Consider the following 7,083-nt stretch of genomic DNA (forward strand, 5'->3'; position numbering starts at 1 on the left):
GATGTAATTAGATGTAATTAACCAAGTGGGATACATCCCCTTGGGAGTGCTCTTGACCCCATAACAGGCATCTACACCTGAATCTCTGATTATGGGTAGTCTACGTAGGTATTCTTTCGCAGATATCAGTTTAAGGGGCTTTCGCCCGGTCTTGTCGATCTTGTTTGGGCGAACACTCTTAACCTATCCTTGAGAGGTTTACTGCACGTAGGCTCTCCACGTTTTGTGTTTTCTCTTATTTGTCGCTTTGTCGTATGTTCATTTTTATTTGATTCCTCTTCTCTTTGAATCACTAATTTAATTCAGGCGGGAGATTTATTCGAATAAGGGAAGTATACAACGATCGACAAGCTGGCGACTCCTTCTAAAATAAAAGAGAGAAAAACAAACAAAAACATATTGGCGACTCCGCTAAGGATGAGTCTCTCTCTCCGTAATTGGAGTTTCGCTTCTGGGGTTATAGCCTCTCTCCATACTAGGAGTTTCGCTCATATTATCGTGACCTGGTTCTCTTCCATCGAGTCACAATTGAGCCTTTTTGTGAGACCTTGATTTTCAGTCCATGTGTCAGTTGCTAGGGGTAGCAACACGATGCATTCTGTCCTTTTTCTCACCCTCGATAGTTCGGTTGCTGCATTATAGCATGCATCGATGTCGTTGTACTTTATGATTGGTTTCATGACCTTTCATTGTTTCCAATCGTTGTCCCTTTTTGCCCCGCTACGCGGAAGAGCAGGAAGATAGATACGATCGCTACCGCCTGGGGAACCCTTTCCCTTCTCCCAGAGCGTTTTCTGTGCTTCTGAAGGTGTCATACCTTTCAGTTCATTCAAGCACTTTTGTGGGATTACCTTACGTGATCCTACGCCCTCTGAGGTGTTCACCCTATGCCCTCCCTCTTAAAAAAGGAGAGATGTGCATATTTTGCTGTTTCTACGCCCTCTGAGGCATTTGTTCTGTGCCCACCCCCTTAAAAGGGGAGATGTGCATGTTGAGTTGTTCTTACGTTCTCTGTGGTGTTTTGCTCTGTGCCCCCCCTATAAGGGGAGTCGTGTATATTGAGCTATTTTTTTTGCTGCAGTGGCTCGCATCGCGCCCGCTTCTTTTGCAAAAAGAGGTCGATGCTCGATAGCGATGCACTGAAGCACCTGACGGTCTTCTCCAGACTCGTTCCTCTATTTATCACAGATCTCCCTGTCATAGGTAGGTGAGCCTTTTGCTAGCAGTAGGTCTACCACTATTGTCACCGGTGTGACTTTTGTCCCGACTCTCTTCTGTTCTGGTTCCCCTGTGGATCCACCTGTCCCGCGATTAGGCAGGAAGGACAAGAGGACCAGGAATAGATTATTGAGAATTCAGCAGCTTGTCCTGCATCAGGTCTATATACATGTTCTGATTCCAGTTCAGGGGAAATATTTGGCCTATGAATTGAGTTTTTGTGCTGCCGGTTGTGCGGACCATGTCTCCTTCAGATGCGTATTAAGTGTCCTCCTTTGAAAAGGAGGAGTTGTGCATGTGACACTTCTTTCGTTGTAGTAGCTTGTATCGGTGCTACCTTTTTCCTCGAGGAAGAGGATAGTACCAGATGGCGATGCGCTGCAACATTCTTTTGAGTTTTCGTAGCCTCTTTTATAGTCCTTTTGTGTTTTGAGGATTTCCATCCTCGCGGATGTTGCATTATTTAAGAGTGCTAGAGTTAATTTTTACGGTACTATCCTTTGACGGTGTGATATCTCCCCGCCATAACTCTCTTTGGTTTCGGACTAGGATTGTGCTGGTATCCTGTTGGCTGAGACTCACCCTCTTTATCCTCTGGTGATGTGGACCGGGTCCCCGCTATGACTTATTTTGGTTCTCGGCCCGGGATCAATGCTTAAATTTCATCGACTGAGAATCACCTTTTTGTCCTTTGGTGGTGTGGACCGGGTCCCCTCCATGACACGTTTTTGCTCCAGCGTGGGATAACGCTAAGATCCCATCAACTGAGAACCATTTCTCTCCTCTGTCTTCTGTGTGGGCTATACTCTAGCTAGGATTGCTAGGAGGTTCTTTACTCCTTAGGATGTAGACCATTCTCACCCTGTAGTCTGTGTTGTCATTGCTACCGCGAGTTCTCTAACTTAGAAGATCGTAGGGGCAGCTTCCTCTTTAAATGAAAAATTTTTCACTGGTTTGATGACCGTCCAAGCCCCCGTTATTCCGAGTTTCTCTGAGGTCTCGCCTGTCTCTACATTGAGCAAGGGCATCCAGAGGAATATGAACAGATCGCTACAACTATGGCAGCTGATGTAGCCACAAGTCTGTATACTTGTTAGGATTCCAATTATCCTTTTATAAGGATTGGGTCCTCTTCCTTGGAAGAAGTTCTTTATTCAGATCCTCCAGATGTTTGAATAAAATTCTTTATTCTTCTTATCCTATATGCCCTCATAGTAGGAGACCGGGGTCCACCTATCGGTCCATTACGAGGATGAAATATTTGCTTTCTGTTGTACATGCTATGAGACCCTCTGAGGTGTTGCATGGGACACTTGGTGCGGTACATAGTGCTACTGTACCAGATGTTATGCCACATGTATCATTGATGATCTTGTTGGGGTGGCTTTTGCCCACATTTGATGTGCCCACTCTTTCTGTGAACTAAGGAAAGTTTTGTGACTCACTTTTCATTGATAAAGATGAATTTGTCCTACATTTATAAACGGAGATCTGAGGCACACCCCCATTGATTCTCACCTTAGTTGAGGACATAAGTTGATCGCCCTACTTTGGTGAATCCCTAGTGGGTTAGGCAAATTCTTGTCACAACGTCTCTTGATATCCTGATGCTGCACGTAGAATGACTTTCTACATTTGACGGCGAGGGATTTACTTGTCTTTGCTTTGAAGAGTGCTTTATCTTACCTCTTTCTGCATATTAACGAGGCTATTATGGATTTTTTATACTCCAATTTGGGGAACACCCCAAAACCTCTCTGTTGATGACATGTTGTATTGATTAGACCACCTAACTAGTCTTGATCGATCCATGTTTAGCTGGGATACACATCTACCATGCTAATTGAGAGTGCTTCATTCAATTTGAGCTATGTTTGCCTTTTGGCTATGCTCTTGATGAGTGCATTTTATTTCTTAGACCATTCTACATGTCTAAACATCTGATTTAGTCAGTTACTCTGAGCCTGACTAGGATTTGGTGTCTCACCTATCCAGAACCTTATTAACTTTTTAGTCTAGTTTTGGTGAAAGAGCATCTTTTTGAGGTTGATCCACCTCCCCCATATCCAACCTTATGGATATATTGTTTGACTTGATTGATTTTTATCACCTTGTCGATAGTCATGTTGAACTGATTAGACACTTTTCCTCTATAAATCAGTCCATGACTCATTGGGATACCTCGATATCCGACATTACCGGTTAGACCTCTCTACTTATCTAACCGAGATACCTCTGTATGTTTGTATGCTCCGACTCCAATTTTTGGAGGTCGATGAGATGGTTCTAAAAGGAATCTTACCCCTTAGTTGATCTTATCTTGGGTTTGCCTTTGATGATTCTTGAGGTTGAATCTAAGATAGATCCTAAAGATAGGTTGAATCTAAGATAGATCCTAAGGCTAAGCTTGAACCAGACCATGTATGCACCTTCTTAGGATTTGCAAATACTCATGGTTTGGGGGGATTTGAACTAATTCACGATGACCGAATCCCTTCCTTTAATGACTCTCATCCAAGTCCCAAGAACACCTTAGAATGACTTGATGTGTGTCATTGAGATGTGAGTAGTTTCAGAGACTATTTAGTTCTCTTACTTCTCCATTCAGCTAGACCGATGGAAACTTGACAAGTAATGAATCATAAAATCCTAAGAAGCTTTATTCGGGAGTTTTTTGAGTCAGAAGAAAATGCTTTATAGCAAAAAGAAGCTCACCAAAAATAGTCATTCTCAAGAAAATAAAAAAAAGTGAAAGGCTTCAAAAAAGAAAAAGAAAAAAAAAATCACTCAACACTCCTGAGAAGAAGCCTGAGGTGAGTGGAAAAATCAGAAACTTTAATATAAAGAACTTTCTGATCTCAAAATTCTCCTAATAAGATCCTTAGGATATTATGTTCAGAGAATTGTTTAAGTGACATTGGGATGACCAATAACTCAGTAATTGATTTAAAGACATTTCCAAAATGAAAACCTTTCCTTGACACCCGGATATGAATGACGAGGCCTACTTAGGCTAAGGGTGAAAATAATTAAAGGACCGGGGCTAGGAAAAAGTACTTAAGGAAAATCCCACCTGGACCTGAATTTTGCAAAATATCATATTTTGCATGGTATATCTGGTCATTCTAGGATGCATACATGAGAGCTCTTCATACCATATCAATTTGGTATGTCACACCAAATCATCCCCGATAGTGTCTCAACCCGAGATAAAAAAAAGAGATTCTGATAAGCTCTATAAAAATATATGAATGCCAATAAAAAATATAAAAAAAAAACATATGAATAGCATGAGAGGCTCCTAAGAGCTCCGTGGGCTCTTCACCCACTACCTTTTCACGCTCTATGCGTTGACCTTATGGGTCTAGCGGCCCTTCCTTTGAAAGAAAGGCTTGCCTTCTCGTGGGCTCTTCACCCACTCCCGTTACGTTACGCTTTATGCGTCGACCTTCTGGGTCGGCAGTCCTTCCCCAGAAGTTGAGTTGCCTCTTTGTATGTGGACTCTTCACCCACGTGTTCTCAGGCTTTATGCGTCGAGCCTATGGGTTCGGCGGCCCTTCCTTTGGAAGAAAGGCTTATCGTCTCGTGGGCTCTTCACCCACTATTTTTATGCTCTACGTGTTGACCCCTAGGGTCTGGTAGCCCTTCATCTAAATATTAAGCTACATTTCATTGCTAATTGTTGCAAATGGATCTTATCCAGCGCCCCTATCAACGGGCGATACTTGAAGAGATATTTGGCTTATCCTCTTTTTCATGTACTCATTGTACTTTATGAGGAAAATGTACTTTGAAGTACATGCACTTCGTAATCCAGTTTTCGAAGCAATAATGAATGTGCATTTTTGTAATCTCTTCATTATGTGAAATTCTTATGATGATCACCTTGCATAAGTCAAAAGGTCACTTAAAGTTCGCAACAGTTTCATGTAGGAGAAATCTTATTTTTCTCTTAATTAGATTGTCGGCTCGCATTTCGGGCAAAGTGGAAGTCCTACGAGCGTCATATACCTGGTGTAGCCACCAATCACTATAAGAGAAGCCTCGGTTTTCTCTTACTTTTTCTTTCGTTGATCCGCTCTAAGCAGGGTCCGAAGACTATCTTTCCCGCCCGTCACGAGTATGGTTGATATACACGTCCCGTTCATTCTTATGAATGTGGAGTACATGCTTGTCCCACTTGCTTTGAATGAATGCGGTTGAGATCCTTCTTTAGAAGTGGTTTAGCTTATAAGCTAGACATTTTTGTTGTTAGACCATCGTCATAGTCTAACCCCCTCTCTACATCCCCATATTGTGAGCAATTCATATAGTTTTGTCGAGAAGAGGCATGTCGTATTGGCTACAACACTCAGCTTACATAGCCGATCCGGGCCTAAGCGGAGTACTTTCAAACCCGTATGAAAAACCCCCAGTTGGGTCACATCGTAAGGTGTGTTAACAAAGCCCCTTCTACAGGTTGGGCTACTTTTGTTTCCCTCATATAAGAGCTACTCCGCTAGTATTTGAGGAATCCCCATTGGGGGGGCGCTATTCTGAGATGAGCTATTGTATTCATCTAATTACTGGGTCTAGTTACTTTGTGCTACCCTTCTAACAGGAATTACCCTATCAATTTTGAGGAGTCCCCAGTGAGAGTCTCTCTTAGTAGACTCCTGGCCAGGATATCCCATGTGGGTTGGACCACTCAGTCCATCGAATTTGAGTAATTTGCTGCTTTGCCAGCAAATATGTTGTATTAGTCATAGCGCTCTTTTATAGCTGATCCATGCTTAATCGCGATTCTCAATGCCCGATTGGATTGTCATGTTTTCCTCGACAAATACTACTTTTCTTATTTTTGGGGAAATCACCAGCGGGGTCTACGCTTAGTTGTGGCTTATTAAAAGCACCCCGAGGTTGGACATTTATGCATCCGACCCTCCTCGATACCTCTACGATATTTTGACCGATTTGGCTGACTTTGCTCGCCACCTCAAAGTGTGTGTCACATTAATTCGAGCATTATGTAGCATCAATTAGTCCATGCATAGGACAGACATCTTTATGCCCACAGAAAAAGAATCCCTAGCAAGGGTTATATGGAATTCTTAGAAAGGGATCACCTATAATCCCCACTGAGGGTCACTTTGCTGAGATCATGCCTAAGTGTCACGAGGTTGGATCGCTCTATGCATTCAACACCGTTAGGATGTCTCTTCTGATTGGTTTGAGTTTGTTCACCACGTCAGAATGAAATGTTTAAGTCACCATGAAGCATTGGCAGAACCTTTAAGGTATCCCAACGCGAGTCTTCCGTGGGTATATTTTGAGATCGCCTCATCAACAATTTCTTCGACTTGGTTGATTCTACTCACCATGCTTAATCACATGTCATACTAATCAGAGCTCCACGCTAGCTTGATTATTCTAGGTTTAAGTCGGGTATTCTCACACCCACAAAACTCCTCAGCGAGAGTTATATCGCTAGTGCTCATTAGGCACCCTGGTGGTTAGAATGTTCTAGGTCATATAACCCCATTATTTTTCTCGACTACCTTGGACCTTATTTTTCTCGACTACCTTGGTTGGTTTTGTCCATCACGTCGAGTGTCATGTCATATCGGTGTAATGACCAATCCATGGATCCCAAGCGAAAGTTGTTTCGCTAGTGCTCACAAAAACACTGCTATGGTTAGACCATCCTGGTCATGTAACCATGTCTTTCTCTCGATTGCTTTGGCTGGTTCTGACTACCATATCGAGCAACATGTTGTATCAATTTTACTACCGATCCATGTTTTGTCATAACACTCAGATGTTCGACTACACTCCGAGCATGTTACCTTAGGCTTTTCAGCCATATACTTGCTCGCTTGATGCAGA

The sequence above is a fragment of the Phalaenopsis equestris genome, unplaced genomic scaffold, assembly GCF_001263595.1.
Source record: "Phalaenopsis equestris unplaced genomic scaffold, ASM126359v1 Scaffold217426, whole genome shotgun sequence".
Lineage (NCBI taxonomy): Eukaryota > Viridiplantae > Streptophyta > Magnoliopsida > Asparagales > Orchidaceae > Phalaenopsis > Phalaenopsis equestris.